Below are 26,894 nucleotides of genomic sequence, written 5' to 3' on the forward strand. Positions count from 1 at the left end.
TTCTGCTTTATTGACTATGCCAAAGCCTTTGACTATGTGGATCACAATAAACTGTGGAAAATTCTGAAAGAGATGGGAATACCAGACCACTTGACCTGCCTCTTGAGAAATCTGTATGCAGGCCAGGAAGCAACAGTTAGAACTGGATATGGAACAACAGACTGCTTCCAAATAGGAAAAGGAGGGCGTCAAGGCTGTATATTGTCACCCTGCTTATTTAACTTCTATGCAGAGTACATCATGAGAAACGCTGGGCTGGAAGAAGCACAAGCTGGAATCAAGATTGCTGGGAGAAGTATCAGTAACCTCAGATATGCAGATGACACCACCCTTATGGCAGAAAGTGAAGAGGAACTCAAAAGTCTCTTGATGAAAGTGAAAGAGGAGAGTGAAAAAGTTGGCTTAAAGCTCAACATTCCGAAAACTAAGATCATGGCATCTGGTCCCATCACTTCGTGGGAAATAGATGGGGAAACAATGGAAACAGTGTTAGAATTTATTTTGGGGGGCTCCAAAATCACTGCAGATGGTGACTGCAGCCATGAAATTAAAATACGCTTACTCCTTGGAAGAAAAGTTATGACCAACCTAGATAGCATATTCAAAACAGAGAAATTACTTTGCCGACTAAGGTCCGTCTAGTCAAGGCTATGGTTTTTCCAGTAGTCATGTATGGATGTGAGAGTTGGACTGTGAAGAAAGCTGAGCGCTGAAGAATTGATGCTTTTGAACTGTGGTGTTGGAGAAGGCTCTTGAGAGTCCCTTGGACTGCAAGGAGATCCCACCAGTCCATTATAAAGGAGATCAGCCCTGAGATTTCTTTGGAAGGACTGATGCTAAAGCTGAAACTCCAGTACTTTGGCCACCTCATGCAAAGAGTTGACTCACTGGAAAAGACTCTGATGCTGGGAGGGATTGGGGGCAGGAGGAGAAGGGGACGACAGAGGATGAGATGGCTGGATGGCATCACTGACTCGATGGACGTGAATCTGAGTGAACTCCGGGAGTTGGACAGGGAGGCCTGGCGTGCTGCGATTCATGGGGTTGCAAAGAGTTGGACACGACTGAGCGACTGAACTGAACTGAAGATGGTGAAAAAGTGAACATCGCTTATTCTGTCTGACTCTTTGAGACTTATCCTGGCCAGAATACTGGAGTGGGTAGCCATTCCCTTCTCCAAGGGATATTCCCAACCCAGCGACCGAACTCAGGTCTCCCACATCGCAGGCAGATTCTTTACCAGCTGAGCCACAAGGGAAGCCCAAGAACACTGGAGTGGGTAGCCTATTCCTTCTCCAGCAGATACGGTAGAAAAAAGGTGACCAAAAGAACTGTCAGATCACAGTTACATTGCTCCGTGTCAGAAAACAAAAACTAACGTAATTCTAGGATGGTGCTGACAATGTGTTAGGCAAGACTCAAAATCAAATGACTGTTGTGGCAGCCACATAATAGAAGGGTTTGCTCAGTACCACTTATAGTGAGGGCTTCTCTTGTGGCTCAGCTGGTAAAGCATCCATCTGCAATGCAGGAGACCTGGGTTTGATACCTGGATTGGGAAAATCTCTTGGAGAAGAGAAGGGCTACCCATCAGAGTATTCTGGCCTGGAGAATTCCATGGACTGTACAGTCCATGGGGTCACAAAGAGCCAGACACGACTGAGCGACTTTCACTTAAATAAGAACACACTCCAGTGTTCTTGCCTGGAGAATCCCATGGACAGAGGAGCCTGGCAGGCTACAGTCCATGGGGATGCGAGAGTCGGGCACGATTTAAGGACTAAACCACCATCACCACTTAACAGTGAATAACTGGGGAACAGAGGGTCAATCTCCAATACAAAAGTATACCACCTATACTGCCTGGGATAAAGCCTGAGAAGAGTACAGTCTCCGGCTGGAAACATTAGACACTCCGTGAAACAGGCATTTCATCTTTGAGAGATTTGTGAACTCGAGTCTTTTTTCCAAAGCAACATAATAGATATGTTTTGATAATCTGTTTGTTAAAAAGCCAAAAAAAAAAAAAATCCATCTTAGGTGAAATGAAAAGCATTTCAGAAAAGCACATGTTCCATGGAACATGTGGAAATGACTGAGAATTATTTCTCAAGCTGTTTTGTTTATCACCAAAAGCTTCTTGATTTGTGTTCCAAAGTCCTTCTGATACAGTTAGCCAACAGGAGTAAACACTCACTACACACTTTAAATTCAACCAAAGAGGCTTTTATTTAAAAGTCAACAAAAAATAAACAAAAGCCTCCCTCCAGCCAGATGGAGAAAACACTATAATCAGAAGAGAAAATGCTGTATTTTTCACCTGTATTAATATAACCAGATTAAAAGGTAAGCCTTTTCATCCCTGTGGGTGACGTATTTTCCTGGCAATATTTACCAGTCACAGTTTCACAAATGATCTTTGCCCTGTAATATGAATAATGTTTATGATTAAGCAAAGTACAGGGCAAAATATAGAAAAAGGGTGAAAACCCTAACCATACTGTTTTCCAGTCTCACTGGGAAATGGTAAATTACAGATTGTAGTTAATTGTCTAAATTTCAACAGCTGGATAGGGAGCTGATCAAATTAGACCCAATTCAATTAAATTCAGTGTGTAATTAAAAGCAACTGTTTAAATAATTTAGGAAAGAAAAATAATTAGAACTCAACTTTATTATACTCCCCTTAATTAAAGTCACCAACTGAAAGAAGCTGTTTTTACTTTTAACAGGATTGCAACTTATCTTGAAAGAAAACTAAAATGACTAATGCCAGAGTTTTAAAAAATGCTTATTTTTGGCCACAAAACAGAAAAGATTTTGTACTTAAATACAAAGTAAAATTATCAAGATAGTAAATGTACAATTCTTACAAAGAGTCCCAAATAAGCAGTAGATTTAATTTTAAATATCAGTTTTGCAAAGAAATGTGAAAGTAATTTTAATCCTGTATTAATTGACCAAATGCATAATCTGTGCTTCCCATATACACATGGTTGCAGAATATTAATCATTAACCGTTCCTCCTCTGCAGAAAATAGTAAAATACTTAACTTTAAACTTTTTTTATGTTAACCTTGACAAACTCAATAGGAATGAATGGCAAATAGTGAAAGGTTAAAAGTTATTCCAATTCATTTCAGGTAACTACTGAACATTTAACTTAAAGGTTGTTTTAAAATGACTGGCTAACCCAGTCTCACCATGCTGTCTTATGCTATAGTTATTTCTACATTTGTGACCTTGTTATTAATAGTTTTTCTCCTCTCCTTGGATCACCAGTCTCACCATCTCTCCAACTATTTAATCCAATCCATCTTACTATTTTTAAAAAATATTTTTGAGAGTTTCAGGTTTACCTAAAAATTGTGCAGAAAGTTTAGAGAGTTCCCATGTACCCTCTGCCTCTACATATACACACTTTCTCCCACCATCAATCTCCTTCACTGAGTGGGACATCTGTTTCAATCGATGAACCTACACTGACACCTCATCACCACCCGAAGTCTATAGTTCACGTTAACATTCATGCTTGGTGTCGTTTTGGGCTTTGAAAAACGTATAACGTCATGTATCCACCATTATAGTATCGTATGGAATTCAGATCATTTTTCATAGTCCAGCTCAAGTCTCTTTTTCCTAAAATCTCTTCTAGTTACCCTATCTTCAACACATTTCTTTCTCTGACTTTTGCTACACTCCAAGGCTGCCCCACATTATGGAGCATTTGACTTCATTCTATCTTATATGACTTTTAGAATGTTTATTTCCAAAAGTTCTAAATACTGATAATCTCATGAGAGGCAAAGCAAAAACTATGCTTTATCGTTTAATAAATTGGCGGAAATGCTTGATACACTGTTTCTTATGTGGAAATTCATAGTGCCAACCTGCACAGGGAAGGCTCTGTACAGATCTGTGCAGGTTATCCAATAAATATATATTCTCTGATGCTTCTTTCTAATAGAACCCTGACTGGCCACAAAGCACAGCTCTGGCTGAAGAGTTGAAAACTGAAATTGCTGGTGGGGTTTGTGAAAGCCCCTTAGAGGAGAAGCAGACCTGGTGGGTTTGCTCCTCTCCCCTCTTTTTCTTTCTGCCTTGAATCTCGATGTGATGTTCAAAGTAGAGCATTCATTCACCTTATAACTAGAAGGCAATGATGACAAAGAGGTGATGGGAATAACAGAACTTGACCCTGCCATTTTTAAGCTGCTGAACAAGTATTAGCATGTTTGCTGTCGGCAAGAAAACAAAACAAAAGCCTAATTTGTTTAAATCACTTTATTTTCTAGATCTTGTATTCACAATGAAAACCAATCTTTAACCTGAAGTTAAAATACATTGCTCCTTAGAAGAAAAGCTATGACAAACCTAGACAGTGTTATTAAAAAGCAGAGGCTTTAACTTCACCAACAAATGTCTATACAGTGAAAGCTATGGTTTTTCCAGTAGTCATGCAGGGATGTGAGAGGTGGACCATAAAGGCGGCTGAGTGTCGAAGAACTTTCTAACTTCATGATGCTTTTAAATCACCGTGCTCGAGAAGACTTTTGAGAGTCCCTTGGACTGCAAGGTGACCAAATGAGTCAATCCTAAAAGAAAGCAACCTGAATATTCACTGGAAGGACTGATGCTGAAGCTTCAATACGCTGGCCACCTGACGTGAAGAGCCAACTCATTGGAAAAGATCTTGATGCTGGGAAAGATGGATGGCCAAAGGAGAAAGGGGTGGCAGAGGATGCGATAGTTAGATAGCATCACTGACTCCATGGACATGAATTTGAGCAAAGTCTGGGAGACAGGGGAGGACAGAGAAACCTGATGTGCTGCATGCAGTTCATGGGGCTGCAGAGTTGGACGTGACTTAGCGACTGAATGACCACCACCACCACCTGATAGAGTTTTCACTAACTATAGAATGAAGTCCAAGTGCTTAGCTTCCAAATATCTTCCAAAATTGGGCCCCAGCCCAACCTGCTGGCTTCTACTTCCTCTGCTTCTCAACTATTACCTCTTGGAGCTCAGTCAGACATCACTGAGGGCTGGAGGGGTGCTCTAAACTGGCTTAGAAGGGGGGTGAGATTCAGAAAAGGCCAAGGATTTAATTTAGGTGGGGGATAATAAAAGGCTACAAAGGACAGTGAGGAACCAGAAAGGAAAAAAAAAAGGCCCACAGAGCTAGGTGGTGGTTAGATGATAAAAATATCTCATGCGTGGTGTCTTAGAGAAGGGCTTTTCATTCAAGGCATTCATGAGCAGGCTTGACACTGGGGAGTCTGTACATGCTTCGTGTTTCAGCATCACCTTCATTTGATGCATCGTGACTTACTCCAATTTCTTCCAGAAGTCAGAAAGCAAAACAGGGGCTGGTTTAGCATATTAAAGCAGATTTGCATTTAGATTTGAAAAATAGCAGTAGGAAAAAAAAAATGAGCAAAGATGCCAGATCAGTGTTGTTTTTTTTTTTTTTTTCCAACTTATTTATTTAGCTGTGTTGGGTCTTAGTTCCAGCATGCAAGATCTTTAGTTGTACCTTATGACCCAGCAATCCCACTTCTGGGCATACACACCGAGGAAACCAGAATTGAAAGAGACACATGTACCCCAATGTTCATCGCAGCACTGTTTATAATAGCCAGGACATGGAAACAACCTAGATGTCCATCAGCAGATGAATGGATAAGAAAGCTGTGGTACATATACACAATGGAGTATTACTCAGCCGTTAAAAAGAATTCATTTGAATCAGTTCTGATGAGATGGATGAAACTGGAGCCGATTATACAGAGTGAAGTAAGCCAGAAAGAAAAACACCAATACAGTATACTAACACATATATATGGAATTTAGGAAGATGGCAATGACGACCCTGTATGCAAGACAGGGAAAGAGACACAGATGTGTATAATGGACTTTTGGACTCAGAGGGAGAGGGAGAGGGTGGGATGATTTGGGAGAATGGCATTCTAACATGTATACTATCATGTAAGAATTGAATCGCCAGTCTATGTCTGACGCAGGATGCAGCATGCTTGGGGCTGGTGCATGGGGATGACCCAGAGAGATGTTATGGGGAGGGAGGTGGGAGGGGGGTTCATGTTTGGGAACGCATGTAAGAATTAAAGATTTTAAAATTAAAAAAAAAAAAAACTAAAAAAAAAAAAAAAGATCTTTAGTTGTGACATGTGGGATCTAGTTCCCTGACCAAGGATCAACCCCCCTGCATTGGGAGTGCAGAGTTTTAGCCACTGGACTACCAGGGAGGTCCCCAGATCAGGTGGTTTTAATAATATCATTTGTGATAGAAATCACAGGAATTCCAACTTAGAAGCCAGTATTTCTGAAAAGAACGTGAAGGTTTCCCCCAGAGCAAACTTGGTCATCTGGAATAGCTCTTGGTAACTCCTGAGCCACAATTCTACTTTTTCTCACCAGCTATTGATAGTATCCTAAGGCCCTCTGTATGACTACTTACACTGCACGGAAGCACCCAAAGGTTGGCTAGGGGACTAACTTACATTTATAGAACTGTTGAGAGAGAAGCTATCACAGCAGGTATTAATCATACACTTGCCTATAAAAGGAAATAAAAAGTTTCAACTGAATTAGTATATTTTTAAAAATAGCATTTATTAGCTTTTCTATACAATATAATGGAGAAGGCAATAGCACGACTATGGAGGAACAAATTTGAAAGGTCCGTAATCCCACCACCTGAATAACCCATTTATTCTTTTTATGTTAAAAAGAAATGTCTCTTCTACGGCTAGCAAAGTCAAACTGTACATAAAAGTTGTAAATTAAAAATAGAAGCCCCTTATTTTCCCCTCTTTTCTCTCTGGAAAAAATGTCTATGTGCATATATATATATATTTACATTTAATTTATTCAAAACATCACGATACTTACTTTTCTGTTGAATTTTTTAACCTCAGCCTACTTTTCAAGTTCCTTCTTAACTGCACTGCATTCATCATTTTCAACACATGACTGAAGAAATTAAATAACAGCAATTCCCTGTCTTGCTTTCTAACTTCAAGTTATCTGAATCTTCCTGCTTGAGTATAATTTACATTCAACACCAGCACTTGATCTCTTGCCTCTGGCATTGGTAAATTCATCTTTGGCAATTTAGGCCTCTCTGTTCTTGCCAGTCTGGATTCTACTGAGAAGGCAACCACTTCCAAGGAGGAGGACTACCAAGAAAACTCCAAGACAACTTGACTTTCCTGGGAGAAAGGGGAAAACCAGCAAAGGCAGGAAAGGGATCCACTAGGAGTCACAGTCGGAGAAGGCGATGGCACCCCACTCCAGTACTCTTGCCTGGAAAATCCCATGGACGGAGGAGCCTGGTGGGCTGCAGTCCATGGGGTCGCGAAGAGTCAGACATGACTGAGCAAGTTCACTTTCACTTTTCACTTTCATGCACTGGAGAAGGAAATGGCAACCCACTCCAGTGTTCTTGCCTGGAGAATCCCAGGGACGGGGGAGCCTGGTGGGCTGCCGTCTATGGGGTCACACAGAGTTGGACACGACTGAAGCGACTTAGCAGCAGGAGCAGCAGTGCTAGGTCTGAATCAGAAGCTGACAAACCAGGTTGCTCCATGTGGATACATGTACCACTTTCCCTCTCAGTTTTCCAAGCCAAACCTGTATTGGTTCAAGCTGTGGCTTCTGCCGACTCTGACGTGAGATGCTGTGGGTTGAGCGGAAATCAAATTGTTTCTCTGGCACCTTCTCTGCACAGGAAATGGAGCAGAGCAGCAAAAGGTAGAACACTTCCTGGCTGCCTTCATGCCCACTTCGAAGCCAGAATCACAGGCTGTTAAATCAGAAAGTGCTGAGAAGTGTGGAAGGCAGAAGCTGCTCCTTCCTCTGCCAGCCAGTGGTGACAAACAGGGGAAGAAGGCTGATGACACCTGTGATGACACAGTGCCGAGTCCCAGCCCAGCAGCTCTGCACGGATGTTGTACTAGGACTTACTCTGCTAGTGACTATCAGGGGTGTAAACTTTGTAGTCTGAAATACATTCGACTCTATTAAATAATTCTAGAACTAACACCAAAAAAAGATGTCCTTTTTATCATAGGGGATTGGAATGCAACAGATAGAAGTCAGGAGATACCTGGAGTAACAGGCAAGTTTGGCCTTGGAGTACAAAATGAAGCAGCGCAAAGGCTAACAGAGTTTTGCCAAGAGAACACACTGGTAATAGCAAACACCCTCTTCCAACTACACAAGAGATAACTCGACACACGGACATCACCAGATGGTCAATACCAAAATCAGACTGTGCCTCTGATAAGATTTACAATTCTTATTGTAAAATTCAGACTTAAATTGAAGAAAGTAGGGAAAACACTAGATCATTCAGGTATGAACTAAATCAAATCCTTTATGATTATCCAGTGGAGGTGACAAATAGATTCAAAGAATCAGATCTGGTAGACAGAGTGCCTGAAGGACTATGGATGGAGGTTCGTAACACTGTACAGGAGGCGGTGACCCAAACCATCCCATTGAAAAAGAAATGCAAAAAGGCAAAGTGGTTGTCTGAGGAGGCCTTACAAAAAGTTGAGAAAAGAAGAGAAGCAAAAGGCAAAGAAGAAAAGGAAACATATATCCATCTGAATGCAGAGTTCCAAAGAATAGCAAGGAGAGATAAGAAAGAAATAGAGGAAAACAATAGAATGGGAAAGACTAGAGATCTCTTCAAGAAATACCCAGAGATCTCTTTAAGAGATATCATAGAACATTTCATGCAAAGATGAGCACAATGAAGGACAGAAATAGCAAGGACCTAACAGAAGCAGAAGAGATTAAGAAGTGGCAAGAATCCACAGAAGAACTGTACAAAAAAGGTCTTAATGACCCAGATAACCATGATCATGTGGTCACTCTCCTAGAGCCAGACATCCTGGAGTGTGATGTCAAGTGGGCCTTAGGAACCAGTACTATGAACAAAGTTAGGGGAGGTGATGGAATTCCAGCAGAGCTATTTCAAATCCTAAAAGATGATGCTGTTTTAAAGTGCTGCACTCCTCAATATGCCAGCAAATTTGGAAAACTCAGGACTGGAAAAGCTCAGTTTTCATTCCAATCTCAAAGAAGGGCAATGCCAAAGAATGTTCAAACTACTGTACAATTGTGCTTATTTGACATGCTAGCAAGATTACACTCAAAATCCTTCAAGGCTTTAATAGTATGTGAACCAAGAACTTCCAGATGTACAAGCTGGATTTAGAAAAAGGAGAGGTACCAGAAATCAAATTTCCAGTATCCCCTGGATCATAGAAAAAGCAAGAGAATTCCAGAAAAACATATACTGCTTCATTTACTATGTTAGAGCCTTTGACTGTGTGGATCACCATAAACTGTGGAAAATTCTTAGAGATGGGAATACTAGACCACCTGACCTGCCTCCTGAGAAACCTGTATGCAGGTCAAGAAACAACAGTTAGAACCAGACATGGAGTGGTTCAAATTTGTGAGAGGAGTGTGTCAAGGCTGTATATTGTCACCCTGCTTATTTAACTTATATGCAGAGCACATCACATAAAATGCCAGGGTGGATAAAGCGCAAGCTGGAAGCAAGATTTCTGGGAGAAATATCAACAACCTCAGATATGCAGATGATACCACTCTAATGGCAGAAAGTGAAGATGAACTAAAGAGCCTGTTGATGAGGGTGAAAGAGAGTGAAAAAGCTGGCATAAAATTCAACATTCAAAAAACTAAGATCATAGCATTCGGTCCCAACACTTCATGGCAAATAGATGGGGGGAAAAATGGAAAATAGTCACAGATTTTATTTTCTTGGGCTCAAAAATCACTGCAAATGGTGACTGCAGCCATATGTGCAGTATACTAACACATATATATGGAATTTACAAAGATGGTAACGATAACCCTGTATGCAAGACAGCAAGAGAGACACAGATGTATAGAACAGTCTTTTGGACTCTGTGGGAGAGGGAGAGCGTGGGATGATTTGGGAGAATGGCATTGAAACATGTATAATATCATATAAGAAATGAATTGCCAGTCTAGGTTCGATGCAGGATACAGGATGCTTGGGGCTAATGCACTGGGACGACCCAGAGAGATGGTATGGGGAGGGAGGTGGGAGGGGGGTTCAGGATTGGGAACACATGTACACCTGTGGCAGATTTATGTTGATGTATGGCAAAACCAATACAGTAATGTAAAGTAAAATAAAGCAACAAAACAAAACACTTGCTCCTTGGAGGAAAAACTATGACAAACCCAGATAGCATATTAAAAAGCAGAGACATCACTCTGCTGACAAAGGTCTGTATAATCAAAGCTATGTCAGGTAGGGATGTGAGAGGTGCACCATAAGGAAGGCTGAGTGCCGTAGAATTGATGTTTTTGAATTGTGATGCTAGAGAAGATTCTTTAGAGTCCCTTGGACAGCATGAGACCAAACCAATCAATCCTAAAGGAAATCAACTCTGAATATCCATTGGAAGGACTAATGCTGAAGCTCCAATAATTTGGCTGCCTGATACAAAGAGCCCACTCATTGGAAAAGACCCTGACGCTGGGAAAGACTGAGGGTAAGAGGAGAAGGGGGTGACAGAGGATGAGATAGTTGGATAGCAGCACTGACTCCATAGATAAGAGTTTCAGCAAACTCCAAGAGACGGTGAAGGACAGGGAAGCCTGGTGTGCTGCAGTTCATGGGTGCACAGAGTCAAGACATGACTGAGCAACTGAACAATAACAATTCTGAAATAATTACCCTGGAGTGTCAGTTGCTCAGTTGTGCCCAACTCTTTGCAACCCCAAGAACTGCAGCCTACCAGGCTCCTCTGTCCATGGGATTTTCCAGGCAAGGATACTGAAGTGGGTTGCCATTTCCTTCTCCAATTACCCTGGAGTGCAAAGAAATGTGATGCAGCCCAGACCTTGCTATGCTCACACAGTAAATGACCAGAAATTCAGTACCAGGCCAAGAAAAGGGATTTAAATCACAAAGTTTCCCTCCAGCCTTCCGCAGGAAAGGAAAAGTGAAATTTAAAACGTGGTGTTCTGCTCTCTTCATCATCTTTTTACTAGACATGGCATTTTATTTGATCAATTTCTTTAATTTGCCATACTAAAAATATTCCCAAATAGCGGATCTCAAATTTTGGAACCTACTGCATATCTAAACATAGTAACACATGAGAACAAAAACTAAAGAAAAGGGTTCAGTCTCAAAAACAAGGAAACAGTTTGGCAGAAGCTGGCCAACTCACGAAAGGACAAAGGTGACTGTGTGGCAGGTGTCACAACCTGGCAAACGGTATCAGGCCAGGTGGAAGGGCTCTTTACAATACAGAACACTAACAGCTATTTGCTTTACAGGCTGCAACTTACATGCTTGTTTTCTAATATGTATATTCATTTGAAGTATGCTACACCCATTCCAAACAAGAGAATCCAATTACAAGTCCTAAATCTGCCTAAGCTTTAAGGTTTTTCAGGGTCACAAAGAGCTAAGCCAGAACTAAGCTGATAAACTGACTCCTTTCTTTGAAGTGCTTTTGGAGTGCATTTTGTGAGACCATTTCTTACGTGACAATCTCTATTTGGGAGTTGGGAGCTACAGTAGTTGGTGAAGTCAGGAGATGGGTGAGGAAGATTGGGAGGGTAAATCTGTATAGATAGCTCCTCCTGGAAAAAAGGAAAAAATTCAACAGATACTCAGTGGAGGTGGGGAAGACCAGAGCTGCTGTAAGCCAGGCTGCTGTCCCTGCACTCCAGGGAACACTGGCCTTGATACTGGTCACCAGTCATTGGCCTTGACTGTCTCTCTACCCTGTTCTTTAACTAAGAACCTGCTCTGTTTTCAAAATTCCAGTAGAATCATTGTCAGAAAGGAACATATTTAAAACACTATTCGAGGTTTTTAGTGAGGTGTGAATGTATCTCAGTGAAGCCTTGGTAAAGTATGGGACTGCCCTTCAAACCCACCACTCTGCCTGGATGAGCCAGGAATAATCTTGGAGCAACAGAGCAAACAAATTCTTTCCAATTTACAAATGAAGCCCAAGCCCAAGACTTCTTCAAACACTTTTGCTATTCTACTTCCTTTGTTTTAAAGCAGTAAATATCCTTAGACAATTTTCAAAAGGGTGTGTGCTTTCTGTAAATAGTAAGGTTGACAGAAGCTGGGATGTTGTTTGGTCTTCATGTAGATTAAGGTAGGAGAGCAATTATGGTTGGGTGAAGGCAGGGCAGAAAGAAGGGATGGGGAGAGATGGAAACTCAGCTTTCAAAACAGAATATGAGCAATTTAAGGGTAGATCACTGTACTGCTGGGGCCTCCCTGGTAGCTGAGTGGTAAAGAATCCACCTGCCAAGCAGAAGATGCAGGTTCAATCCCTTGGTGGGGAAAGATCTCCTGGAGAAGGAAATGGCCCTCTGTTTAAGTGTTCTTGCCTGGAAAATCCCATGGAGAGAGAAGCCTGGTGGGCTACAGTCCATGGGGTCACAAGAGTCGGACACAACTTAGCAACTAAGCCACCAGTACCACCATTGTACTATTAGTACAGATGCCTAGAAACTGTGGAATAATTGAGTTTTTTAAAAATAGAGATTCTATGATAACATTGCTACCAAATGGGTTAAATAGGCTTTTGAGGGTCACCAGTTGCACATGTAATATTTTAATAATATGAATGTGTTCCAGCTTTCAAACAGCCAATGCATAAATGAACTTCTGGAACCTAACCCATATATCACAGGGAATTACTATCTTTTTTTTTTTAAACACTACAGAAGTCTAGCAAATATGCCTAAGGCAAAGGTCATAGGTGATCATACTTTAGAACTAGTTGAGAAAGGAAGCTCACTTCCTAAGTGTCACTAGCCATTTCAGTTTAAACGTGTGAGAAACAGTCACTCATATGTTGCTCAGTTCAGTGCCTCTGAATATACTATTCAGTTTTTCTTACGCAAGATGTTTCTAGAAGGCAGGCTGAACTTGACTTTGTAAAATAATGTTCAGTAGCAAAATTATGGCAACTACTGATGCCCAATAAAAATTTCATGTTTCATATGTCTAAAAGACAACATTTTTCATCATCTGAAAACACCATGGACAAGCATTTAGTAGAAAGCTGAGTGCCGAAGAATTGATGCTTTTGAACTGTGGTGTTGGAGAAGACTCTTGAGAGTTCCTTGGACAGCAAGGAGATCCAACCAGTTCATCCTAAAGGAAATCAGTTTTGAATATGCATTGGAAGGACTGATGTTGAAGCTGAAACTCCAATACTTTGGCCACCTGATGTGAAGAACTGACTCACAGAAATGACCCTGATGCTGGGAAAGATTGAAGGCGGGAGGAGAAGGGGATGACTGAGGATGAGATGGTTGGATGGCATCACTGATTCAATGGACATTGAGTTTGGGTAAACTCTGGGAGTTGGTGATGGACAGGGAGGCCTGGTGTGCTGCAGTCCATGGGGTCGCAAAGAGTTGGACATGACTGAGCAACTGAACCTAACTGAAAGTAGGAAAAAGACAGATAAGGATGGCTGACAGCTATCTCAGTGGGAGTTGTTTTCAAAAAGAAAGCATTTACCTTTTTCAACTCACCAGACTGATTTTAGAGCATCTTACTCATTAAATCACACTGAAATCAAATATGGATGTTGACCTTCAGAATGATCAGATTAATGTGATTACTATTAAATGAGTATCTAAGTCTTGGCACCAAATAACCAGTCATATACATTTTTTTGCTGCATCAACATCTATGCTGTATAATAATACATCAATCAGCCTCAGCAATACAAGCACTGATGATATGCGCATGTGTGTGTGCGAAGTTGCTTCAGTTGCGTTTGACTCTTTGCAACCCGATGGACTGTAGCCCACCAGGCTCCTCTGTCCACGGGGATTTGCCAGACAAGAATACTGGAGTGGGCTGCTATGCCCTCCCCCAGGGGATCTTCCGACCCAGGGATTGAATCCTCCGCCCTTAAGTCTCCTGCATTGGCAGATGAGTTCTTTACCACTAGGGCCACCTGGGAGGCCCTATTGATGACATGATGGTATAATAACTCCACCATACAGGAAGCTAGGCATAAATACAAATGACATCATGTTTCATCTTTGTCATCAAGGCTGATTTTTAAATCCTCCATGTGTACGTGCCCTGTGCTAGATTAAGTGAGTTAAACCAGTTAAACAGGTGAACTTTTGAGACTGCTTGACTAACTGAAGTTTTACTTGTATATCTGGTAGAGCAACACTTCTCTAATGCAGGAAAAGGTTCTTACAATGACATACATTACTCCCAGAAACACTACTGCCTACAGCAGAAAGATAATAGAAAGTCCATCTATTATCTTTAGTTTCATCAGAGAACTGCCTCCTTGCCCCCTTCCTTCTTCTTCCACTGACTTCCAAGCAGTATCATCTGTGTTGGGGATGTTGCTGCTTCTAATCAGAGTGAGACTTCCCAGGATGGGAGCCCAAGAGTCCCTCTTGGACCCCTTGGTAATTGATTGGATAGGGTCTGGTGCCCACTCACAAGAAGTCTGTATGAGAGAGCATCTCAGTACCCACCCAGTGCTGCCAGAGTGGGAAGTTTCCCACCTCCAACTCCAGAGCCCTTGGCCCACTTCACAGGGATTCCCAGAAGCCAACAGCTTTGTTCCTAAAAATTTAGTTTGTGGACACATCACTCTACCCTGGAATAGAGCCAGTACTATCTCTGTGGCTGTTCCTTAAAACTCACTGCTCCTCATAGCAATCAATATAGGCACCCCCATGCTGGGATTACACAAATACTGATACTGACCTGACTTACATCAGTTGGAGAGCACTAAGCTAAATTTGCATTTAAGAATGACAGTTTCATCTACATGTTTGGAGATGAGACAGAATTCATGGCCATGTCTTAGGAGCCTACAATAAAATATCTACTGGCAATACATTTTCATTTCCATTAATCTGGAAAGTGTCCTCAACCAGCTTTAGAAGTGTGCTGATTCTCATTTCACTAGCTCTTTTATAAAACTCAACTTTAAGCTGAATATAAAAGCTAGAAAAACTATCTTAATCTATGCAATGTTTAAAATATTGATTATAAACCTTCATATTTTGGTTTTAGACTATTATACACCTTTTTAGATTACTTAAAACAATGCTTCAAATTCTAAAAATGTCCAGTTTAGTATACGCTACTTCTCATTCAGCCTTCCCCCAGCACACTTCCGGTGGGCTCTCTCTTATCTAGTATCAGATTAACTCAATAAGGAAAGAAAAGCAGCCTGAGGCAAAGCTAACAAATGAAAAAATAAGAAACCAGCAGGGAAAACACTCAGTGTGAAAGGGGAGAAACACAGATTGCTCATTAGAAAATTCATGCTTTAAAAAGTTAAATAAGACAGCAGAATCACTGTGAGAGGGAAAAAATAAATATGTCAGTCACAATAAAAAAGCAACAACTGTGAGAGCTATTTATCAAGCGGCATCTAATGTAATCAGCATTGTGCTAGGGTCTTTACATCCATCACATCAAATTCCTACAGGCATCCATGCAGGGTAGGCAATGAACACTCCCACGTTACACTGAAAACACAGAGGAAGAGATGAGTAAGTGGTCGAATGCGGTGATCTGCCTTATGTAGTTTTCACTCACCATGTTGATCTTCGAGAAAAGGGTTAGACAAACTCACTTGCTAGACTACCTGGAGAGAAGCCCTGGTCCTGAGGTGTGACTAGGGTATGAGAGGAAACCAGCAGCTTTTTCCTTTTCTCTCTGATGAGAAAAAGCAACGCGAGGCCTCAGGCCTCTGATGACCTATCCTGAACCTAAGGAGAGTCTGCGTATCTGCTTTGTGAAAGTTCAGCCTTGCATGGGCAAGTGCACATGATGTCACAGAAGTTTTACTATTTCTTGGTGGTTCATAATACTAATGAATTCACAATGAAGCCACAGTTAGTTTTAAAGAAAGAAAGCAGTCTCTGAGACTACAGAAACAGAAGCAACACCTTCCATGGAATTCTAGAAAATCCACACTGGATGAAATCATATTTTTCTTCCCTCGCTCTTACTCTCCCCCTCCCTAGCTTAATTAAAAGATACAAAATGGAGAGCATGAACAATTCTCCTAGGAATCTGATAGTAGTTACAAGATACATGTTTCGACCCCTTTCTCTGCCAAAATTGAGGCTACAGAGCACAGCTGACACATGCAGCTCAGTCTTAACTTGTACTAATAATTTTATGTTCGGCTTCACTACTGATGAGTTAATGCCTAAAACCATGTGGAGGATCCCTAAAATCTTCAGGATGCACTCAGGACCCTCAGGGCCATACAGTTCCTCTTTTCCACGAATAAAAGTAACAAGTCAAAAGAAAAAAAAAAGTAACAAGTCTACTGCTATCTCTTTTTTTCCCCTCCCCACTTTTCAAGATGAAATGCAACTGCTCTCTGACCCCAGCTGACCCTTGAATAACATGAGTTTGAGCTGAGTGGATCCACTTATACCGCAGTTTTTCCCGAGAGCAAACACTACAGACTTGGGGAAGAATTGGCATAACTGGACAAACAGTACAGTGCTACATAGCCCGGGGTTGGCTGAATCCAAGGATATGGAGGAACCCTGGGATGTGGTTCCCACTAAATTCACTCGATGTCATAAGAAATTGCTATTTTCCAGTTCAGGATCCTATTTAGTTTATGATTATAATAATACCGTGGGTGTACGCTCAGTTGCTCTAGCCCACCAGGTTCCTCTGTTCATGGAATTTTCCAAGCAAGAACACTGGAGTGGGTTGCCATTTCCTACTCGAGGGGATCTTTCCAACCCAGGGGTCAAAGCTGCATCTCCTGAATCTCTTGCATTGGCAGGTAGATTCTCTACCACTGTGCCACCTGGGAAGCCCCACAGTAATATTGGGGTTGGCCAGAAAGTTCATTTGTATTTTTCTTTAATATCTTACAGAAAACCTGAACAAACAGTTTGGCCAACCCAATAACTGAGTAGCCATAAGTAACTTTTTTAAAAGTCAATATAGGCCAAGAAGAAAGGAAATCTTGCTAAGACAGTGATAAGATAACAAGTCTGAGAGTCTGAAGTGGATCTAGACATAAACGGGGAGTGGCTGGCTTAGTTGTCAACTTCATGCTTGGTCTTGCTCCCACTATGAAGGGTAATCTTAGGCTGATGGCCAGTCTAAATATTGTTAGATTCAGTCTGGACTCAGTTTATTGTACTCAGCTGCCAGTCGGGCTGAGCAGGTTTGCTTGGTTGGCTAGAGCAGGAGTCTGAATGCCAAAGCATAATCCACGTACTGGTCCAGCGGCACAGAACCACTGTCGAGTACAATAAATAATGGATGAGCAGCATGAGTTGGGTGGTAATCATATGTAATTACTCAGCAAAATATTTAATGAGCAGACATCATTCCTGGCATAAAAACACAAGGATAATGGTAGCAAAGTTAATCTCAAAGAGACCCACAGAAACTGATAATAAAGATATAGCATGGTAAGTATTCAGTGGAGGGACTTCCCAGATAGTCCAGTGGTTTTAAGACTCAATGCTTCCAATGCAGGGGGTTCAGCTTCAATCCCTAGTTGGGGAACTAAGATCCCACATGCCTTGAGGCACCGAGGGGAAAAAAAAGAGACAGTTTTGGGGAAAAAAAAAAAAAAAGAAACAGTTTTGGGAAAAAAAAGAAAAAGGTTTGAAAAAAAAGATTCTATGGAAGAACAGACAAAGGTAACGGTGGCTTTCTGGAGTAGGCATATGGGTGGGGGGGGCGGCACTTCTGGTCAAGGAGAAAGCAAGACAACCAAAAGCAGGAGGAAATTACCATTACAGAGAAAAGGACAGATATGCATCAACCTTCAATCATGCCTACTTGAAACTGTCAACTTCTTTTGTAAAGGAAAGGTGGCATCTTTATTCCTTTAAAAATACTTTTTCCTAAAGTATAGTTTCTCACTTGTTACAAGGAGGAAGCTACATTTCACAGCACATTTCTACTGCTTCATAATTTTAGAATATGGGTCCCAGGACACAAAACTGTCCAAGGTAGGGGGCTAAGTCCAATATTAAAATAAATTTATTTTATTATAAAGAAAGCTAAGTCTTATTTTAATGATCATTTTGGTTTTGGATTTTTGCATGTGTGTGTGTGTGTGTGTGCTCAATTGTGTCTGACTCTTTGGGACCCCATGGCCTGTAGCCTGCAAGGCTCCTCTGTCCATGGGATTTTCCCAACAAGAATACTAGGGTGAGTGGGTTGCCATTTCCATCTCCAGGGGATCTTCCTGACTCAGGGATCAAACCCACATCTCCTGCATCTCCTGCACTGCAGGCAGATTCTTTACCACTGAGCCAAGAGGGACTGGATTTTTATATGCAATTATGTATTCAATAAAGTTTAATATTTTATATTTTTTTCCCTAATGTATATATATATATATATATATAGCATCAAAACCACTTATTTGCCACCCTATGGTGCCTTGCATTGCAAAAAGCAAATATTTTGATTCTAGGAATTAATGATAAAGTCATATCATTCAAGTTCAATGCTTTTATTATAGAATTAATGGTATTCTCGTAAGTTTCCTTAGTGGGTCTAGTAATTTTGTCTTTTGCTTACTTCACAATTACATTTTACTATCTCAGTATATGGGAACCTATTTCTTGCTTTTTATTTAGATCATGAGTACCCTTGCAAATCTCAGGAAAGCCACTGTCTTCTTACCCTGAAAAATGTACATGCAACTTCAGAACATTTCATGGCTCCCAGGGATGGATGGTCAAGTACCGGTTCACCTTCTGCCACAGCAAAAGATGCCTTAAGCAGTTATGAGTTCCAAACTATAAAGTGAATCTTCCTCATTTCTTGAGATGATTTAAAAAAAAAAAACCAAACATAAATCCTTAAAAATGTGATACTTAAAATAGTTCTCAAAGAACAAGCTTTCAAAGCACTTCTCATTTGAGGGTTTGTATTAAAACCACCTCTGGGCCTTTCACACACAGATGTGCAGGTCTGACCCAGACCTGCTGAACTGCAATCCTGAGGCATAAGGCTCAACTCTATGATAATAAATAGCTCCCTAGAGGAGTCTGATGTACATCCCTGATTTAGAACCAACAGATCATGGAATTTAAAGTAGGATTCCTCTCTCGCAGGCTCAAGTGATTTTTTTTCACATTTTTAATACCCTGGCAAAAAAAAAAAAAACCCCACCAAGTCTGGGTTTCCTGGACTAACATTTTTTTTTTTAATTTTAATTTTTTACTTTATTTTACTTTACAATACTGTACTGGTTTTGCCATACATTGACTTGAATCCACCACGGGTGTACATGCGTTCCCAAATATGAACCCCCTCCCACCTCCCTCCCCATAACATTTCTCTGGGTCATCACTGTGCACCAGCCCCAAGCATGCTGTATCCTGCGTCGGACATAGACTGGCGATTCAGTTCTTACATGATAGTATACATGTTTCAATGCCATTCTCCCAAATCATCCCACCCTCTCCCTCTCCCTCTCCCTCTGAGTCCAAAAGCTGGACTAACATTTTAGGATGAGTTGGTGGGCTTCAGTCTTTTTTAGGCTTAGCAGGCTTCAATCTAGGGTATGAATGCTCTTAAAGGCACCTGAAGGCTTTCCACAAAAGGATTTTAACCTTTCTTTCTGCTTTGGATTCCTTCGGCAAAAGGTCAGGCTACATTCCTACTCAGGATAATATTTTTAAATGAATAAATTAAAATATGTAGCATCACAAAAAATACATATTTATATTTAAAAGCTTATAAAGACAGCAAAAGATCTGTAATATACACACATACCTACATGTGCTTCTTTATTAACCCATTAAATAACACAATCTAGAGGTATGTCTCACAACTGCCATGATTTCAAAGCAGTTATCTCATTAAGGTGCCTTTTGACCCTCCTAAAACAATTGTAATGTGTTATGAAAATATCTGACTTCTGTAAATGCTAATACTGCTGTAGTTTCTTTTGCTCACATTCATAATTAAAAGAAACATTCAATTTCCAGAAAAGGTTATTAGAAATACAGATGCAATTATTTTCTTCATCCAAATTCACAAACTTCAGACTACAATTTTATTAGTCATGCTACCTGGAGTTTCAATTTGGGGCCTTTAATGAATGAATGACCCAATTTAAAATTATTCTTAAAGAAGTCTGGCCCTACCCACTGGTATCTCCTAGAGGTACAATGTGCTGACTAACTGTTTAAGCCTACATCTTTGTTACAGCTCTCAGTTATTATGTGACCAGATCAACTCTACCCCAAGGTCAACTCTTTGCTAAATCATGTGATCCCACTATTAACTGACAACACAGAATGTAACCCAGAAACTTGACAAGGAGTGCTCATTCGGTAGCTAGCACAGTTTCAAGAAGCTGTATTGTGGGCAATGTATGGCAGACTGATTGTATATATTCTAAAATCTATTTCTGTATTAAATTAGATTAATAGAGAGTTATGTGATGAACCACACTGTCCTCCATAAAACCTGTTTTTATGGTTACTTCCCAACTTTACCATGCATTCAATCTGTTTTGAGTGTTTTATTTTTTAATTGAAAAATTAAAAAACAATTTTTTGGCATCACACAGCATATGGGATCTTAGTTCCCCAACCAGGCATCGAACCTGTACCCCTTACATTAGAAGTTTGAAGTCTTAACCACCAGACTGCCAGGGAAGTCCCTGTATTATGTTTTAACACTCATTTCGACACTGAATAACATCTGGGACTAAAAACAAATGAAAAAATTCTGACATATTTACATCATAATCAGAGTATTTTAACCTAGAACACCCACCTCTCACACATATACACCTCAAAAATTTTCCAGAGCTTCTCCTTCCTTTTGTCAGTACAGTAGAGATATGTTTTAATACTATTTCAACTAAGATTTATACTTTATAATACATCTTTAAATTGTAACAAAGCAAAATTTAAAGGCTCAAAAGTTGGCTGAATAAGCATCATTTTGAAAACAACACTTAAGTTCTTCAGTTCAGTTCAGTCGCTCAGTAGTGTCCGACTCTTTGCGACCCCATGAATCGCAGCACACTTTGGTGCTTTTCAAAAATTGAAACAATACTGTCCTTTTAATATTAATTTATCCTGAAAGTTATCACCTAAAATTTTAACCAGTAACTTTCATATAGTGCTGTGCTAAAATACGATGTTTTTCTTTTAAAGGCAAGGAGTCCAAGGAATTACAAATAAGAAGCTGTTTTGACTTCTGAGGGGATAAGCAGGTTCTGGGAATTCTATAGTAATGCTCTGGGGTTTATACTGGACAAAGTCTATAAATAAGCTTAACTTCCCTTAAGGTCTTTTCAGCAACACTATTATTTAAAACTTTGTAGGATAGAGTCCAGACTTTTAAAAGGCCACAAACTGTTAAAGGACAATGGATTTCTTGCAAAGTATTCTGATTCTACAAAATGTTTCACTGAGATACTGGACAAATAAAGACACAGGAAGAAGTAACCAATCAATCCTTTCAACTAGATGCTGAGAAAAGAAAACATACTTTAATGTTTTAGGTCTTTCAGAATGACTAACTTGCCCTCCCAGGTGGTATGGTGGTAAAGAATCCGCCTGCAATGCAGGAGACACAGAGAGGCAAGTTCGATCCCTGGGTTGGGAAGATACCCTGGAGAAGGAAATAGCAACCCACTCCAGTATTCTTGCCTGGAGAATTCCATGGACAGAGGAGCCAGAATCCTTCCCCATTACTCCATCCAGCCATTGCTTACTCAGTGCTGACATCCAATGTGTCAGGTAGTCGGGATATAACGGTGGGAGGCAGGTGTGGTCCTGCCTATACGGAACTTATAGGCTACAGGGAGGCAAGCGTTGGAAAAAATGGTCACATTAATGACTTTTACACTGAGAACTGAGATAACAGCTCTAAAGAGAAGTACACAATTCTATTGAGGAATATAACACAGTGAGCTGAATAAGCGCTCCTATTTAAAATTCCGTATGGCTTCTTTTAAACCTTTCTCCTTCAAACTAACACAACTCAGGATATGTCTTTACGTATAAAAATACTATAACTAAAACAACTTAGTTTACTTACACTTACTCCTTGGAAGAAAAGTTATGACCAACCTAGACAGCATATTCAAAAGCAGAGACATTACTTTGCCAACAAAGGTCCGTGTAGTCAAGGCTATGGTTTTTCCAGTAGTCATGTATGGATGTGAAAGTTGGACTATAAAGAAAGCTGAGCACCGAAGAATTGATGCTTTTGAACTGTGGTGTTGAAGAAGACTCTTGAAAGTCCCTTGGACTGCAAGGAGATCCAACCAGTCCATCCTAAAGGAGATCAGTCCTGGGTGTTCATTGGAAGGACTGATGTTGAAGCTGAAACTCTAGCACTTTGCCCACCTGATGCGAAGAACTGGCTCTTTGGAAAAGACCCTGATGCTGGGAAAGGTTGAAGGCAGGAGGAGAAGGGGACGACAGAGGATGAGATTGTTGGATGGCATGGCTTCCCTGGTGGCTCAGAGGTTAAAGCGTCTGCCTCCAATGCAGGAGACCCGGGTTCGATCCCTGGGTCGGGAAGATCCTCTGGAGAAGGAAATGGCAATCCACTCCAGTATTCTTGCCTGGAGAATCCCATGGACGGAGAAGCCTAGTAGGTTACAGTCCACGGGGTCGCAAAGAGTCGGACACAACTGGGCAACTTCACCTTATCACTGACCCAATGGACATGAGTTTGGGTAAACTCCACAAGTCGGTGATGGATAGGGAGGCCTGGCATGCTGCAGTCCAGAGGGTCACAGAAAGTCGGACATGGCTGAGCAACTGAACTGAATACAACTTAGAATCTGAAACTTATTTCTAAGATTTCTTCATTTAACTAAGTTTTTAAGTAACACCTCTCCCCCTCAACCACTTCATAAATGCAGATTTTTAAAAAATGGAAGGTATTAATTCCCACTATGTAATACTGTCTGCCTAAAAATGAAGAACTTAATACTTCAGTATAAAATCAGTATCTTAAGTATTGACTTCTTAAGAGGGGCTTTTTGAGATATATGACTTTCTGTCAAAGTGGCTAAATCTTCTCGGAAGAGGCAAGGCTCAATAGCATAAATCAATGTCCTATGTTTCGATGGTTACTGCAAAACTAGCAAACAACTGCAAATGCATGGAGGTAAAAACCTTTGTTTTTCTCATGGGTGTAATTTCAAAACATTCTGATGACAGCTACTGGCTGTAAACACTATGTACAACGTTCAGCATATTTCAACAAAGCTTAATAATTAATAAACATCCTATGTCATTAATTTATAATCAATTGAAGCTGTTTCAGTTTTCCAATGCATTGCTTAAGATTCTACCCAATGGTAATTAGCTGATGGTGATAGCTCTAAAATTCCTTGATTTGTATGTATCATTTTGTGCTTTCTGAAAAATCCAGTGAATTAGGGTTCATTCACCCAATGCACAGCAAAGCCAATCTGCTGACACTGTGGTGAAGGAAAGCACAGCATTTATTGTAGGATGCCATGTGAGAACAGGATAGTTTGTGCTCAAAAGACCTAAATACTTGCCAATAATTTTCAGGGGAAGTTTATAAGGACAGTGTGAGGGATAGGGTCTTGGGGTGATTGATCAGCTCATGCACAATCCTTGAATTAGCCGACAGAAAGCAGAGACATTACTTTGCCAACAAAGGTCCGTCTACTCAAGGCTATGGTTTTTCCAGTAACCATGTATGGATGTGAGATTTGGACTGTGAAGAAAGTTGAGCACTGAAGAATTGATGCTTCTGAACTGTGGTGTTGGAGAAGACTCTTGAGAGTCCCTTGGACTGCAAGGAGATCCAACCAGTCCATCCTAAAGGAGATCAGTCCTGGGTGTTCATTGGAAGGACTGATGCTGAAGCTGAAACTCCAGTACTTTGGCCACCTCATGCGAAGAGTTGACTCATTGGAGAAGACCCTGATGCTGGGAGAGACTGGGGGCAGGAGGAGTAGGGGACAACAGAGGATGAGATGGCTGGATGGCATCAATGATTCGATGGACGTAAGTTTGAGTGAACTCCGGGAGTTGGTGATAGATAGGGAGGCCTGGCGTGCTGTGATTCATGGGGTCGCAGAGTCGGACATGACTGAGCGACTGAATTGAAGGTAACACCGGTATTTTGAGAATCTCAATTATTAGTTTTCTAGTTCCAACCCGTCTGGGGTCTACGTGATGCTAGGCAGCATATGGTTGACCGCCTCCACCTGGTAGGAGTTTTTCCTATCAAGGATGTGGCTCAGGGTATTATCTATAAGCCTTGAAGAGGAACTAGAAGTCCTTGATTTTGTTTTGTGGCTAAACTATAATTCTGTCCTGCTTGACTGCTTTCCTTTGTTTCTGCATTTTTCCATTTCTCTGATTAAATTTGCTCTTTGGAACTTGGGGAAGGCTAAAGAGGCTAAAGGTTTTCTTTTTTTTTTTTTTTCCTAATAAAAAAGAGATGGGGGAACATATGGGTGGGAGGATCTGTCCCCAGGAAGGCTTGGTATCAGTCCCATTGGCAATCAAATGCTAATTTGGATTTAGGACTAAGTAGCTCATGAAGATTTAATGCCATCCATACTGGGGATCATGAGAAGGCAATGGCACCCCACTCCAGTACCCTTGCCTGAAAATCCCATGGACAGAGCAGCCTGGTGGGCTGCAGTCCCTGGGGTTTCGGTGAGTTGGACACAACTGAGCAGCTTCACTTTCACTTTTCACTTTCATGCACTGGGGAAGGAAATGGCAACCCATTCCAGTGTTCTTGCCTGGAGAATCCCAGGGACAGGGGAGCCTGGTGGGCTGCCATCTATGGGGTCGCACCGAGTCGGACACGACTGAAGCAACTTAGCAGCAGCACTGGGGCCACAAGAGTCGGACACGACTCAGTGACTAAACCACAACCACATGGTCTATGTGGGCTTCCCTGGTGGCTCAGTGGTAAAGAATCTACATGTACTGCAGGAGGAAGGGGTTTTACCCCTGAGTGAGGAACATCCCCTGGAGAACAAACGGCAAACCATTCCAGTACCCTTGCTGGGAAAATTCCATGGATAGAAGAGCCTGGCAGGCTACAGTCCATGGGGTCACAAAGAGTCAGACGTGACTGAGTGACTATGCACACATGCACAAGGCATATGATCTATTTGCAATGAAGGTATCTTCAATTATCCCTCATCCTGAGCGGTCTCCTTGTGATTGAGATGTTAAATTCAGCTGGTAGTAGGGATACCTGGAGAAAAGCATCTGCTTCCGCCAGTTTATGCTGCTCCTTCTCAACCACAGCACCAGTCATGAATATTGGAACTAGCTTCACCAATGGTTAGAACTATCCCTTTCTAGATCCTTGGTATTTTTCATCTAGTGTGAACCCTGAAGAGGAATATTAGACATGTGCTTCCAAATGCAGCACTGAAGACCCTGAAAGTATGTGGAGCAGAAAGCAGCAGTATTAGAGTTACAGTTAATTGGTATAATTCCACGAAGGAAGTTAGTGGTATGAATCTACTGCCATTAAAAGGTTTAAAACTACTAGCTCGACAATTGCACTTCTGAGACTCTATCTTAAGGAAATAACCTAAAATATGAGAAAAGTCTTACACCTAAAAATGTCCAGTAGAGTACATGAAGGGCATCAGAATGCACTGTTCCAAAAGATGCCACTTTGGTATTATTTTCAGCTGAAGGCATTGAGAATCAACAGATGCGGAAAGAATTCTTTGCGCATACCCACCTAAAAGCTGGGCATAAATATTTCCTGTGATGGTGTCCCCCTCTCCTGTATCAGGAGGAGGAGAATGGCTCATGCCCAGAGACGGAGATGAGTTTGCATAAACAATCCTACTATAGTAACCCCATCTTCCATTAGCTCTATTTCCTAATCACTTTCCCACAGTATATCATCTCTCAAAGCCCAAGCCACCTTTCTTTTGTTAAAATGGTATATACTGAGTCCAACTAAAATCCCTCAGACTTACTTGCTTTCTTTAACTTGATTGCGACTGTTGGGTAAAATTAACAGCACTGAATTATAAGAACATCACACTTAAATGCTTGTATATATGAATTCTGTATTCTGATTAACAGAAGTAAAACACAAAATCCAAATATTCAAAACAGTAATTCCTAATAATGTTATACAAAGATGTTAATCATTGATTCAGGACTTTATAACTGCTGTGTTACAGAAAAACATGAAAACCATGCACTGTTAATATTAAGTCAAGTAAGGAGAAAGCATAAATATTAACTTTTACCTTCTTGGTCCTTCATCACATGTTACTTGTTATTCAAGTAATGTTATTTTATGCTGTCTGAGACAAGACATTACAAATACATTTATATAACCAGATGATGATCAGAAATGGATTATGGCATTACCTTTTAAAATAAAGTAGGTCTTATAGAAAAGCATCTGTTAATGGAGAATGATTCTTGTGTATTAAAATGCTAACCTAAGTTTTAAAGTTGGCTTGTGGCTCAACTGAAGTTCATTTATTCATATCATCTAGAGGTTCTGATAAGAGAAAGAAATATTATCAAGACTGTACACTGATGTTTGCAATTCAATACTAAAATGTCAGTTCAGAGAATATTTAATTCAATGACTCCGTGAAATGCTGAGAAAGGATTAATGACTTTTAATACATGACTTACATCTTGGACTATGAGCAATGAATCTTGGAACTTAAATATCTCTAGGTTGCATGACAATACATGTTGCTACCTTGATGCCCTTCTTTTTCATTCCCTAGCAACATACACTTCCTAGAAAGAGAATTTTAAACTCCTCTCTTTGAAAATCCCTGCCCCTGCTCTTT

The 26,894-nt window shown here is 40.8% G+C and overlaps 1 protein-coding gene, 1 long non-coding RNA gene and 1 other non-coding gene across 16 annotated transcripts in view; 2 read left to right on the forward strand and 1 right to left on the reverse strand.

Annotated features, from left to right (window-relative positions):
- MAP7 (microtubule associated protein 7) overlaps positions 1-26,894 on the reverse strand; it is a 181,503-nt gene that overhangs the window by 73,138 nt on the left and 81,471 nt on the right. The window lies entirely within an intron of this gene.
- LOC138444887 (uncharacterized) lies at positions 2,175-5,413 on the forward strand. Its single transcript, XR_011258644.1, has 2 exons — positions 2,175-2,346; positions 4,296-5,413. It is a non-coding gene; the product is annotated as an uncharacterized lncRNA (long non-coding RNA).
- Positions 22,552-22,623, forward strand: TRNAW-CCA (transfer RNA tryptophan (anticodon CCA)). The gene has a single exon. It is a non-coding gene; the product is annotated as a tRNA-Trp (tRNA).

The sequence above is a fragment of the Ovis canadensis genome, chromosome 8 (assembly GCF_042477335.2).
Source record: "Ovis canadensis isolate MfBH-ARS-UI-01 breed Bighorn chromosome 8, ARS-UI_OviCan_v2, whole genome shotgun sequence".
NCBI lineage: Eukaryota > Metazoa > Chordata > Mammalia > Artiodactyla > Bovidae > Ovis > Ovis canadensis.